The following is a 12,313-nucleotide window of genomic DNA, read 5'->3' on the forward strand; positions in this document are numbered from 1 at the left end:
ACAGGACAGTTGTCAGTTTCATTTTCAAGTCAGTTGGATAAATTCATATCAAACTTCTCAAACTGTATCATTAAAGCATTGTTTAGGTGGACAAATATGAAAGATATGAAGATAAAAACAGTAACAGCTGGCAATCAAGGGAAAACAACCTTACGAAAAAGGTCTTAATCATTATTGTTTAAAAGTAAATCTTTCAGTCCTTACTTCAGTGATTGTTTGAAGTCTCTGTGCTTGTTGTCAGTCGCAGATTTGTGTAAAATAGTTGCAGTTTGTGAATAAAGTTTGCAGGAGCTCCAAGGTTTGTCTGTTCAGTACAGTACAGTGGATTCATTTGCAATTAAGCTGATGATGCTTCGATTAAGTCATCAAATTTCACCTTTATATCAGCTGTATAAGACAATTCTCAGGATACTGTTAGTGTAGGAAATGGAAAGACAACCAAGATATCTGTGAAACGTCTGCTTACATCTTGAATTCAGCTCCGGCGTATGTGGTAAGTTGTTAATGAGTGACTTTAATTTATTCTTTCTTCAGATGTGGCTATACACTCTACTGAGAATAAGCATACTGTCACGATATGAGTGGATCTTCAAAATAGACATCAAAATAGTTCATGGAGAAAATAAGTAGAAAAAGTAAAGATCTTCTTAGGAACAATACTGTTTGGATAATTATAACCATCATAAGCAACTGAATCATTTCAACATGTATTTGCTCAAAAATTTATTACAAACACGTATTTAATTATCAACACAAGGAAAGTCAACAGTTTCTAGAACTCCAACAGGGGCAGGACTTGGAGGTACTGGGATTTCAGGAGGCAGCAGAATGGTACACTGGTCAGTGTCATTATTATTGACCGGTGATGGTGGATGGCCTTGGGGGGAGCTGAGAGGTAACTCAGACCTCTTATCTTCAGGACACGGAAAGCAAACATACTTCTTTTCAGCAGCTGGAGACTTAGAGACATCCCAAGTCATCAGCCTCATGCGTTTAGGCTGAGGCAAAGGTTCCTCTTCATCCTCCACAGAAAAAACAGCAGAATATCTGCGCTTTCTGCCCAGACCTAACTCTGCAATGGGTGGAGGTGTCAGAGGCAGAGGAGACATTAAAAAGGCCAAATCATCATCCAGGGATGAACAATCATATTTAAAATCTGGATGCATGATCTTGTCTGTGTCCTTTGACTGAAAGCTGGCATCAGCAGGTGGAGGAACTGAAGAAACTGGAACATCAGAACTCATCAGCCTCATGCGTTTAGGCATCAAATGTTCCTCTTCATCCTCCACAGAAAAAACAGCAGAATATCTGCGCTTTCTGCAGAGACGTAACTCTGCAGTGGGTGGAGGTCTCGGAGGCAGAGGAACATCAGTAGGACACATGAAAAACGCCACTTCATCATCCAGGGATGAACGATCATTTTTCAAATCTGGATGAATGATCTTGTTTGTGTCCTTTGAATGAAAGCTGTCATCAGCAGGTGGAGGAACTGAAGAAACTGGAACATCAGAACTCATCAGCCTCATGCGTTTAGGCATCAAATGTTCCTCTTCATCCTCCACAGAAAAAACAGCAGAATATCTGCGCTTTCTGCAGAGACGTAACTCTGCAGTGGGTGGAGGTCTCGGAGGCAGAGGAACATCAGTAGGACACATGAAAAACGCCACTTCATCATCCAGGGATGAACGATCATTTTTCAAATCTGGGTGAATGATCTTGTTTGTGTCCTTTGAATGAAAGCTGGCATCAGCAGGTGGTGGACTTGGGAGCTCACATGCAGGTGCACTGATAGGTCTGAACATGAAAGCGGGAACTTCATTGTCCAGAGCACAACGGTCTGCATCGGATGAGTGTGGGAGCTTCTCCTTTGCCTGTGGAGGAGGCAGACTTTGAGCCAAAGGGATCTTGTGTTGCAGAGGAACATTCAAGTCATCTGACGTTTTGCTCTGTTACATATTATTGTTGTTGTTGTTGGATTTTTCTTTAAAAATTCACACGATTTAATGTTTAGAAACAGACACAGTGAAGGGTAACTTACCACAGCTCGAGCCATTTTAGGCGTCTGTCAAGGCAAAGACGCAGGATTTGGTTTCTCTGTGTAAGATTACAGGACAGTTGTCAGTTTCATTTTCAAGTCAGTTGGATAAATTCATATCAAACTTCTCAAACTGTATCATTAAAGCATTGTTTAGGTGGACAAATATGAAAGATATGAAGATAAAAACAGTAACAGCTGGCAATCAAGGGAAAACAACCTTACGAAAAAGGTCTTAATCATTATTGTTTAAAAGTAAATCTTTCAGTCCTTACTTCAGTGATTGTTTGAAGTCTCTGTGCTTGTTGTCAGTCGCAGATTTGTGTAAAATAGTTGCAGTTTGTGAATAAAGTTTGCAGGAGCTCCAAGGTTTGTCTGTTCAGTACCAAAGTAATGAGGAGACTGAGTGCAGGTTTGGAATCCTCAGTGACAGAAGAATGCAGCAATGTTTGAATTTGAATTTGTTATTGTTTATACCATAGCAACACAGTGATGCCCAGTCAAATGTCAGGTACAAGGGATAGCCCACATACACATCCAACAGCACAGTAAAGCAATGGGCACCAATGCCACCAGTCAGGCCTTAACAGTGGCGTGTCTAGAAAATTTTTGTTAGGGGGCCAGGTAGGGGCACAGATTTGGAGAAGGGTGGCAGATGTAATTGGCAGATAATGTTTAAAAAAAATTTCTACCAACCGTTAACCATAATTCAATAACCCTATAAACCTAATAAGCGAATGCGCTTTTAACTCTTATTAGAATGAGATTTTAACCACTACGGTGCAAAGTTTTTAGATACTGCGTTGATAAAGTACAAGAGATACAATCAGTCAGTGTTTATTCAGCAGTCAAGGACATCAATATTTGCATAGTATTTTTACTGACATGTAGTGCACATATGTTTTGGGCAAAAACATTTTTGAATATTAAAATACGAACATTTGTAACAAACAATTGACAAATTAGCTAATGCCAATGCAAAACCAATGCCTATTAAAAAAAGAAGATAATCTTCTCACAAACTGAAGTTTGATTTTGAAACAGGAAAAAGTGGGGAAACAACTGAAAAGACTAACATTTGAATAACACCTGAAAGCAAGTAAATACTTTCTATGCTGCCTTATGGTAAACTTTGGTAATATTGATGTATAAAGAACAACACTGGCTGATGATGAAATACAGTCAGCTGGCATGGTGACACTGCCAGTATTAACCTGCAGGGCTGGACTGGGACAGAAAATTGGGCATTTTGACTACAGACCAGCCCACCAGGTATTAAAGCCATAAAGCCTTTGAATGAAAACAAATGCTGTTGTGACAGTCCCATATGGAAAAGAAATAGTAAAAACGTATATGATTTACTCATGAAAGTGGCCACTTTCTCATTACTTTCATATATTGTTTTAGTAAGTATCCAAAACATACAAGATTCATTATATAATCTTTCAAGGGATCTTATATCTGTTTTTACTCTTGTATGCTTTTCATACAAGTTTCACACAAGACATTTACAAACTTTATAAAATTTATATATATCTTTTCCATATGTACACTGTCTTGTTGGTATATGTATGGTTTCTATACATTTATGTCAGATAAAAACTTTGGTTGTAAGATTCAGATAATTATTTAATAAAAGCTAAATATTTGAAATGAGAATAAGAAAGAAAAGTATTTCTTTGTGCCCCCCTCTCCCTGTTAATACCCTACCTGCCCCCCTGGCAAAACTTTCCTAGACCCGTCCCTGCACAGTTACCAGCTGTCAGCTACATAAAAAAGGATGCTGGTGTTATTTGTCTCTCAGAAACAGTTCTTAACTTCCCTTCAACTCATTCCTGTCACCTAAAAGGTAAACCTGTTTCTCCATCACTGTTCAGCTCTGATGATTCAGTAAGGACATCTCCTGGTTTCATCTTCATGTTTCCCTCTCACCACATAACCAAACCGACATCATGACCAGCAGCTTTACAGCTGTGGCTCCAGCAAACATCAGCTGATACTAGAAATTAATATTCAATAAATTCTAACAACAGCTGATCAAGCTTAAACGTGCTGCTGTTGTTTAGCGCGACATCCGCTGGTTTCCTGTTTCTGGCGCAAAGTGGGCAATAAATAAACAAGAGAGACGATCAGCTGATCATTGATCAGTTTCATGATTAAAGTAGCAACAGAAGAGGGAGGGAGGGGGGGATAAGAGAAGAGGCAGCTGTGCAGCGTAAAGACAGAATAACTCCAGCTTTGTGTCTTTTCCCATTCTAGCTAAAGTACGGGACAAACTGCGTCTCTTCTCAGCTCAATACGAAACACGTAATATTTTCTCGGAATGAGGGACCATTCCATTTTTTAAGGAGCCGTTGGCAACTCTACTAACTAACCTTATGAATAAAATAAAGTTCACTATCAGTAACATCATAGCAACCGAACAGCTGTATAGAAACTCCGTCAAGCTGGCTAGAACGCAGTACGAGTTATTGCAACTGACGGTAAAAAGTCAGCATAACGAAAATAAACTCCACCTAAACTTGGTTTATATCTGACCCAGATAGACTGCAGGTCATAACTTCTTACCTGAAGTTCAGTTCACCTGACACTCGGACTGGTGGCTGCCTCGGGTCTCTTCTCCTGCCTCCCCTTCCCTCATCCACCTGCTGGCCTCTGTGGAAGCCCCGCCATAGCCACCACCAAACAACTGAGTTATTTTTACACATCGACCTGCATCTGGCCAATCCACCACCTCTCATTGTTCATGCCCTTACAAAAAAAAATAAGTCACCAGGCATATGCCCGGTATGCCCGATGGCCAGTCCAGGTAAGATAAGATAAGATAAGATAAGATAGAACTTTATTAATCCCTCGGGTGGGTTCCTCTGGGAAATTCGATATGGGTATGTTAACCTGCAACCAAATCTGCAGCTCCATACAGCAATGTTACGACTTAGATTATATCTTATAACTCATAACTCTTATGTTAGCTCCCCTCAGTAGCATACTGCCTGAAATATTCGACGGCTGCAATAATAAGTGTTATTTTTTCCTTGGTATTCTAATTTCACCGAAGTTTACTAAACTCAACAAACTTAATATTACTTACCGAGACATTTATTCTGTCCTCATTTTCTTTCACCGAAAAATTGTTTCCTGCGGTGCCGTCTTTCGTGCTTGGCTCTCCTACCTTTGCTAACGTGATGCACATAGCGCAGAAGCCGATGCTGCATTCACTTACACTCGGATATCTGAACTTCACCGTGAAAACATAATCGGACATTTGATATTTGATTGAATTTTATTGTTTTGCCTTTGGGGTGGCCAGTCTGGTTGGGGGGGTGGCCTGTGCCCCCCCAGGCCACCCCGCTGGACACGCCACTGGGCCTTAAAAATACCTGAGTTATATAACAGCACACTGACAGTGTCTCATCCAAAAAAAGAAAATGTATAAATACAGTTAATATCATTTTCATTTAAATTTTATTTAATTCTCTTCATATAGTGCCAAACAGATGTCTCAAGTCGTCACTGTTACAACATAGATAAACATGAACATGAAATCCATTATTTAATTCTCTTCCATTCACTCCAGTTCAATTCAATAGCTATATAGATGGATAGACAGATACTGTATTATATACTATATTGATTCCAAATGGAGAATTAATGTGTTATATCACCAGGATAATGAATTCAAGTAGTACAATCTCCAATAAACAGACAACACAGTTAAAGTTCAAAGTGCAATATGTGCAGGATCCAGGCTTTATATTGTAAGATGCAAAACGTTTATATATACATAATATTGTTGAAAAAATAAAGAAAGTTAAAAATCAAAATAAGTTTATTGTCACGGTGGCTGATGTGATTGCAATATGAACCCGGAAGCAGACAAGGGAGAGATGGAACTGAATCTTAACAAAAAGCAAATCATTTATTAGGTTGAAAAAACATGAACACAATACAAGGCCCAGCAAACAGGGCATTTGCCCGGTGGGCCGTGCTATGATGTTAATGATGTTGAACTTGTTTTATCTTATTTTATTTATAAGGTTAGTTATTAGAGTTTCCAACCATCCCGTAAAAAACGGAATGGTCTCGTATTCAGAGAAAATATTGTGCGTTTCGTGTTGAGGTGAAAAGGAACAGTTTGTCCCGGACTTCAGCTACAATGAAAAAGACACAAAGCTGGAGTTATTCTGTGTCTTTGCTGCACTGCTGCCTCTTCTTCTCTCATTCTCTCCCTCCCCTGTTTCTACTTCAATCATTAAACTGATCCATGATCAGCTGATCGGCTTTTCTCTCTGGTTTGTTTATCTCCCACTTTGTGCCAGAAACAGGAAACCAGCAGATGTCGCGCTAAACAACAGCAGCACGTTTAAGCTTGATCAGCTGTTGTTAGAATTTATTGAATATTAATTTCTAGTATCAGCTGATGTTTGCTGGAGCCACAGCTGTAAAGCTGCTGGTCATGATATCGGTTTGGTTATGTGGTGAGAGGGAAACATGAAGATGAAACCAGGAGATGTCCTTACTGAATCATCAGAGCTGAACAGGTGATGGAGAAACAGGTTTACCTTTTAGGTGACATGAATGAGTTGAAGGGAAGTTATGAACTGTTTCACTTTTTAAAGGTTGCCCTGTTGGAAAAAATATTTTGCCCTGCCATGCTGTTTATTGATGTGGTAAATGAATGGTTTATGAAAATATATGTAAATCTGTCATCAGTAATCAGTAATGATCATGTCTCACCTCTAGTCTTCTCTGTCTTAATTTCAGGTTTTCACCATGTGTTGTAGATAGTTCAGGAGGTTAACTCGACCAAGCAGTCTACTTTCGGGTACTGTTTAGAATACCAGAATAGGGAGGATGGTGTAGGTTTAAGTTTGTTAGACTGACGCATATATACCAACAAGACAGTGTACATCACTGTGACAACAGCGTTTGTTTTCTTTCAAAGGCTTTATGGTTTTTCCTATAATACCTGGTGGGCTGGTCTCTAGTCAAAATGCCCGGGCCGATTTTTTGTCCCAGTCCAGCCCTGCCAGAGGAACGAGACGCTCTTTTAAAATTGACATTCTCCTCCCTGGCAGCGTCCCCAGCAAACCATGTGGAAGTCAACCTGACCGCGTAGCTACTCATGCAGCAAGGTGGTTCCCCTCTCTTCCTAATCTGTCTTGGGTGTGTGAGGGCTCAGAGAAGCACTTCCAGTTCATTAAATGCCTCTCACTTCATACCCCATCATTCAAAGTTGTTAATATGTCTCATAGTGATGCATTGTACATACTAGGAGTACACTGCTGCTGCTTAGTGTAGTCTAGACCGCGGTCAGCTCCTCGACTAGATGGACGAGGTCCCGATGATACTGAGATTTTTAATTTTGATCATTTAGAGACAAAAAACCTCCACGAGGCTTGCATATTTCTGGTTCATGCTCCAAGTCACGCACATATAAAATTAAAATAAATAAGATGTAATGTTAATGGAACACCTTGAAAACCCATCAAATGTCAATGAGAAAGAAATCATGCTGGAACAAGAAGACGTCACAGCGTTAGACAGAAATGAAAATGATCATCCTACATCCCAAAAATCAAAGTAAAAAAATTACTATTAAATTTTACTTGATAACTAAATCAAAACTAATGCACGAGGACAAAAACGATGGTTGACTGCACTGACACTTTGATTAGCAAATAAAAAAACAAAAACAATCATTTTCACTTAGTTATTGGATGTGTATATGATCTGTTTTAATAAGTTATTTATTTTCATATTGTGAAATAGCCTAAAAAACAGACTAAGCATTCTAACTTTGTGCTATTCAGTCAGTCCCATACATGAACATGGACACACACTTGATCTTGTTTTATCTCATGGTTCTTCTGTTTGTTTCTGTTTTTAATGTAGAGATTTGTGATGCTGTGTTTTCTGACCACAGTCCTGTGATGCTTCAAGTTCCTCTTGCCCGTACCTCAGTTAAACCGCGCTGCTGCTCGCCGCTGTCGTATTTTTGACCCACTGCTGAGCAGTTTTTAACAGTTTTTAAGCAGAACTGTAAAATCCCGGAGCTTTTGTGCAGCCAGACTGAGGAAGTGAGCTCATGGTTTTATTCCACCTACCGGATTGCTTTGTACACTGTGGCTCCGTTAAGAACCAGGCAGCCTAAAACTAAATCTGACCCCTGGCTGAAGGCTGTCAGACGCGAGTGCTGTCGAGCTGAGCGTGAATGGAAACAAGCTACAAGTGTCATTCCAGATGCTAAAGGACTGTTGGCATCAATATCAAAAACCTGTAAAAGATGCCAAAAGACAACACTTATCTGACATTGTTTCGTCAAACTGTCGCAACCTGCATGTTTTATTTAAAACCATTAACTCTGTTCTTAGTGCACCACATACTGACTGCAGCCTGTAAACATTTTTTTAAACACTTTTTTATTGAGAAGGTCTCCTCCACCAGGGTTCAAATCTCTTGGCAGCCCTACTGAGACCCCCAATGTGTATTTAGATACCTTGACACAGTACGTTAAACCAGCTGTGACAAACCTGGAGGTCAAAGTGAACTCTGACCTGAAGCTTGTCAGCCAGATTAAGGCAGTGGTAAAATCAAGCTTCTTTCAGCTCAGGCAGCTGATAAAATAAAGACATTTATTTCACAGCAGCACTTTGAGACAGTTATCCACGCCTTTGTTAGCACTCGGCTGGATTACTGTAATCAGTGTTGGGGAGTAACGGAATACATGTACCGCCGTTACGTATTTAAAATACAAAATATGAGTAACTGTATTCCGTTACAGTTACCGTTTAAAAAGGTGGTATTCAGAATACAGTTACTTTGTTGAAATAAATGGATTACACTGCGGTATTTTCCTGTTTCATATTGTCGCGGGTCAGGACTGTTTGGGTTTTGTTTGACAGCTACGTTCTGTTGTTCCAGGCGGCAGCGTTATGGTTGCCATGGTTACAGGGTGACGCTCTCTCTCTGTGTGTTTCCTGGGTGAGAGAGGCCTTTTTGTTGTTGTTGTTGTGCTAAGCTAACAGGCAGAATGCTACAAGCATAGCTCTAAAGAATGTAGCATCATGGGCAGTGTAGTCCGTGCTGCAGGGAGAATGGACTGCCATACACGTTATGTGTCTGTGAGCGAGGGAGGGAGAAAAAGGAAAAGTACGAGCTGTCATCGAGCAGAAACGGGAGCTGGAAGCATGTAAATATAATAATAACCACTGCAGCCAAAAAGAGTGCCTGACGAGCCCAGCTGTAAGTAAGCTATTTAGACTCGACTGTACACTGTGTTTGTGTTTTCCTCCGAAACAATAAGTTCAGTTGGAGCAGTCTTTCAACGCCTCTCTCTGTCTCTGCTAGCAAAGTTGACCCAGACAACAAAGTAAAGCTATTTTTCGGCTACGAGCCCGACACGATCCCGACGTATTAGTCAGAGGTCCCTTTACTACGGTTCGGAGCCGCGGACCTTCAGTAATAGTAATAAATCACACAGCAATAGTACATTCACGTTGTTGTAAAAATGCATGATAATATATTAAGTAATCCAAAGTATTCAGAATACGTTACTGTCATTGAGTAACGTAACGGAATACGTTACAGAATACATTTTGGGGCATGTATTCTGTATTCTGTAATGGAATACATTTTAAAAGTAACCTCCCCAACACTGACTGTAATGCACTTTATATAGGGATCAGTGCTTCATACGTTACTCGTTTACAGTGGCGTGTCCAGCGGGGTGGCCTGTGCCCCCCCAGGCCTAATTTGCCAATTGTATGTTAAAATGTTCGTATTTTAATATTAAAAGATGTTTTTGCCCAAAACATATGTGCACTACATGTCAGTAAAAATACTATGCAAATATTGATGTCCTTGAATGCTGAATAAACACTGACTGATTGTATCTCTTGTACTTTATCAACACAGTATCTAAAAACTTTGCACCGTAGTGGTTAAAATCTCATTCTAATAAGAGTTAAAAGCGCATTCGGTTATTAGGTTTATAGGGTTATTGAATTATGGTTAACGGTTGGTAGAACTGTTTTTAACATTATCTGACAATTACATCTGCCACCCTTCTCCAAATCTTTGCCCCTACCTGGCCCCCCCAACAAAAATTTTCTAGACACGCCACTGACACAAAGAAGGAAAACCCACCCGATTGACCAAAATCAACTCAAAATACTCCCACACAACAGAACCTCCTCTATTCCTCACTGGCTCCAAATCTTTCAGTAGAAATATCAGTGGTTCACTATTTGTCACCATCAAAATACTCCACAAATCTCGCGAATGATTCACTTCCTTATAAACCAGGGAATCAGACACCGAAGCAGTTAGGTTCTAAATGAAGCTTCGGACGTCACTGATCCGAATTTGACGTATTTGACTGATATTGACCCTCATGTCCCGTTTATTCTGGGCTTGTACCTGTAAGAGCTTTGGGCCTGAAAGTTTGCACGAGTAGTATAGAGGCCCTTAGCGGTTACTCGGTGGCTTTTACTCGCTACATAAAAACTATTTCACCTTCCAGATACTGCATTATATGACATCGTCAGTTGGTGAACTTTCCTCTCATGGATATTTTGTATAATTAATTTGCATATCTCATATAGAGATGACTTGCACTGATTTCATTTCAGATAAATATTCCAATTTAAAACTGATCAGATGTGCAGGTTCTGACATAAACGGTAGTAACCAGACCGAAAGCAGCGCACATTTCGGTGCTTTATTTCGGTGCTTTTTTTTCCTAAGCTGTGATACACTTTTGATTCTAGCCAATCATTTTACGTTTCCGAGGATAGTAGGCGGGCCCAGGTACGTACGTTCTTTTAGAGCAGAGCTACAGATTAAAAATGTCCAAGGTGAAGCGGTCAAAAGTCTGGCTGTACTTCACAGCAAAATATGCAAACTCAGCAGCCTGCAACAAGTGCTTTAAGCTGATACTGTGATACTGTCAAAGGAGGTAACACCTCAAATCCGATGAAACACCTGGCGACGCATTAAAAGCCGAGAAATGCGCCGTATTTGATAGCTTGCTGCGAGACCTCACACAGAGCACATCTACTGCGGGTGGGTTGCCTGTTATGCGACATCCCCCAAAAACACAAAGAGGAGAGTCCTGGCCCCTAGCCCTGCCAGTGTAGCAGAAATGATGACGGATGATGGTGGCAGCAGCAGCCGTTCTTCTCTGCGTGAGTAGCTTAATGTTGTTCGTGTGTAATTTACGTTGAGTAGGCTAACCAGGCTAACCACGTTATTACATTAATGCATGTAAGGTGAACTAGCAAACATCATCATAGCTACATGCGGCTGTCTTCTTGTTTGATGGCAGATACTAACTTCACCCTGGCCAAAAAGGCTAAAATGACCAAAGAAAAAGCGGAAAACAGTTAAACATGAGAGGTTTAGGACAAAGTTTGTGTTTTTTTCATTGTTTAAGCACTTCTTCCAGCCAAGAGTGATACCATATATGCCCCATAGCTGCAGAAAAGGCTAACATTGTTATCTTTTTACAAAAAACCAGCTGAACATGAGAGGTTTTTGGACCAATTTTGTGTTCTCCATTCTTTAAGCACCGGTTTGAGCACCGTTTGAGCACCGGCACCGTCTCAAAAGTACCGATTTGGCACCGGTATCGGATAAAACCTAAACGATACCCATCCCTAGTTATTAGTTTTACACAAAATATAAAAGCAGCACTTACAGAAGTTTTGTAAATTACTAAAGTATTTACTAAAGCTGTCTCCCCTGAGTGAGCATCAGGGCCCTCTGCAGTTTTTTTGTAGAAATGCAATCTTAGAATTAAACTGATTTATCTGGAACACAAGATGGAAAACTGATATTCTCATTAAAGACAGAAAATAGATGCAAATGCGCAGAAATGTAACTGTTCATGCCTGTAAGAACAAAGATGAACAGCAGCTCTTGTCGTTTGGAGACTTTAACTTATATATAGAAGATCAAAATGTAAGGGTATGTGTGTCGTCACCGCATGTATAAAAAGGCTTTTTCCGAATCGCTTTCTCGCTTACGGCCATACCACCCTGAACACGCCCGATCTCGTCTGATCTCGGAAGCTAAGCAGGGTCGGGCCTGGTCAGTACTTGGATGGGAGACCGCCTGGGAATACCAGGTGCTGTAAGCTTTTGCACTCCCACACACAAACTGCAGAGGGCGCCGCTGCTCACTCAGTGGAGATAGCATCAAGGAATACTATGATAACAAGGACATCACTTAATATTTCGGTATTTTGTTTTGAAATAATACAAATGACAGTTTAAA

At 40.3% G+C, this 12,313-nt stretch overlaps 1 non-coding gene across 1 annotated transcript; it reads left to right on the plus strand.

Moving 5' to 3' along the window:
* The first annotated feature begins 12,057 nt into the window (after positions 1-12,057).
* LOC146547876 (5S ribosomal RNA) lies at positions 12,058-12,176 on the plus strand. Its single transcript, XR_014890975.1, has one exon. It is a non-coding gene; the product is annotated as a 5S ribosomal RNA (ribosomal RNA).
* The last annotated feature ends 137 nt before the right edge of the window (positions 12,177-12,313 follow it).

Source organism: Mchenga conophoros, linkage group LG23 (assembly GCF_057382185.1).
Source record: "Mchenga conophoros isolate Kocher_MC1m ecotype Shallow Benthic linkage group LG23, M_conophoros_male_GT1.1, whole genome shotgun sequence".
NCBI classification, from domain to species: domain Eukaryota; kingdom Metazoa; phylum Chordata; class Actinopteri; order Cichliformes; family Cichlidae; genus Mchenga; species Mchenga conophoros.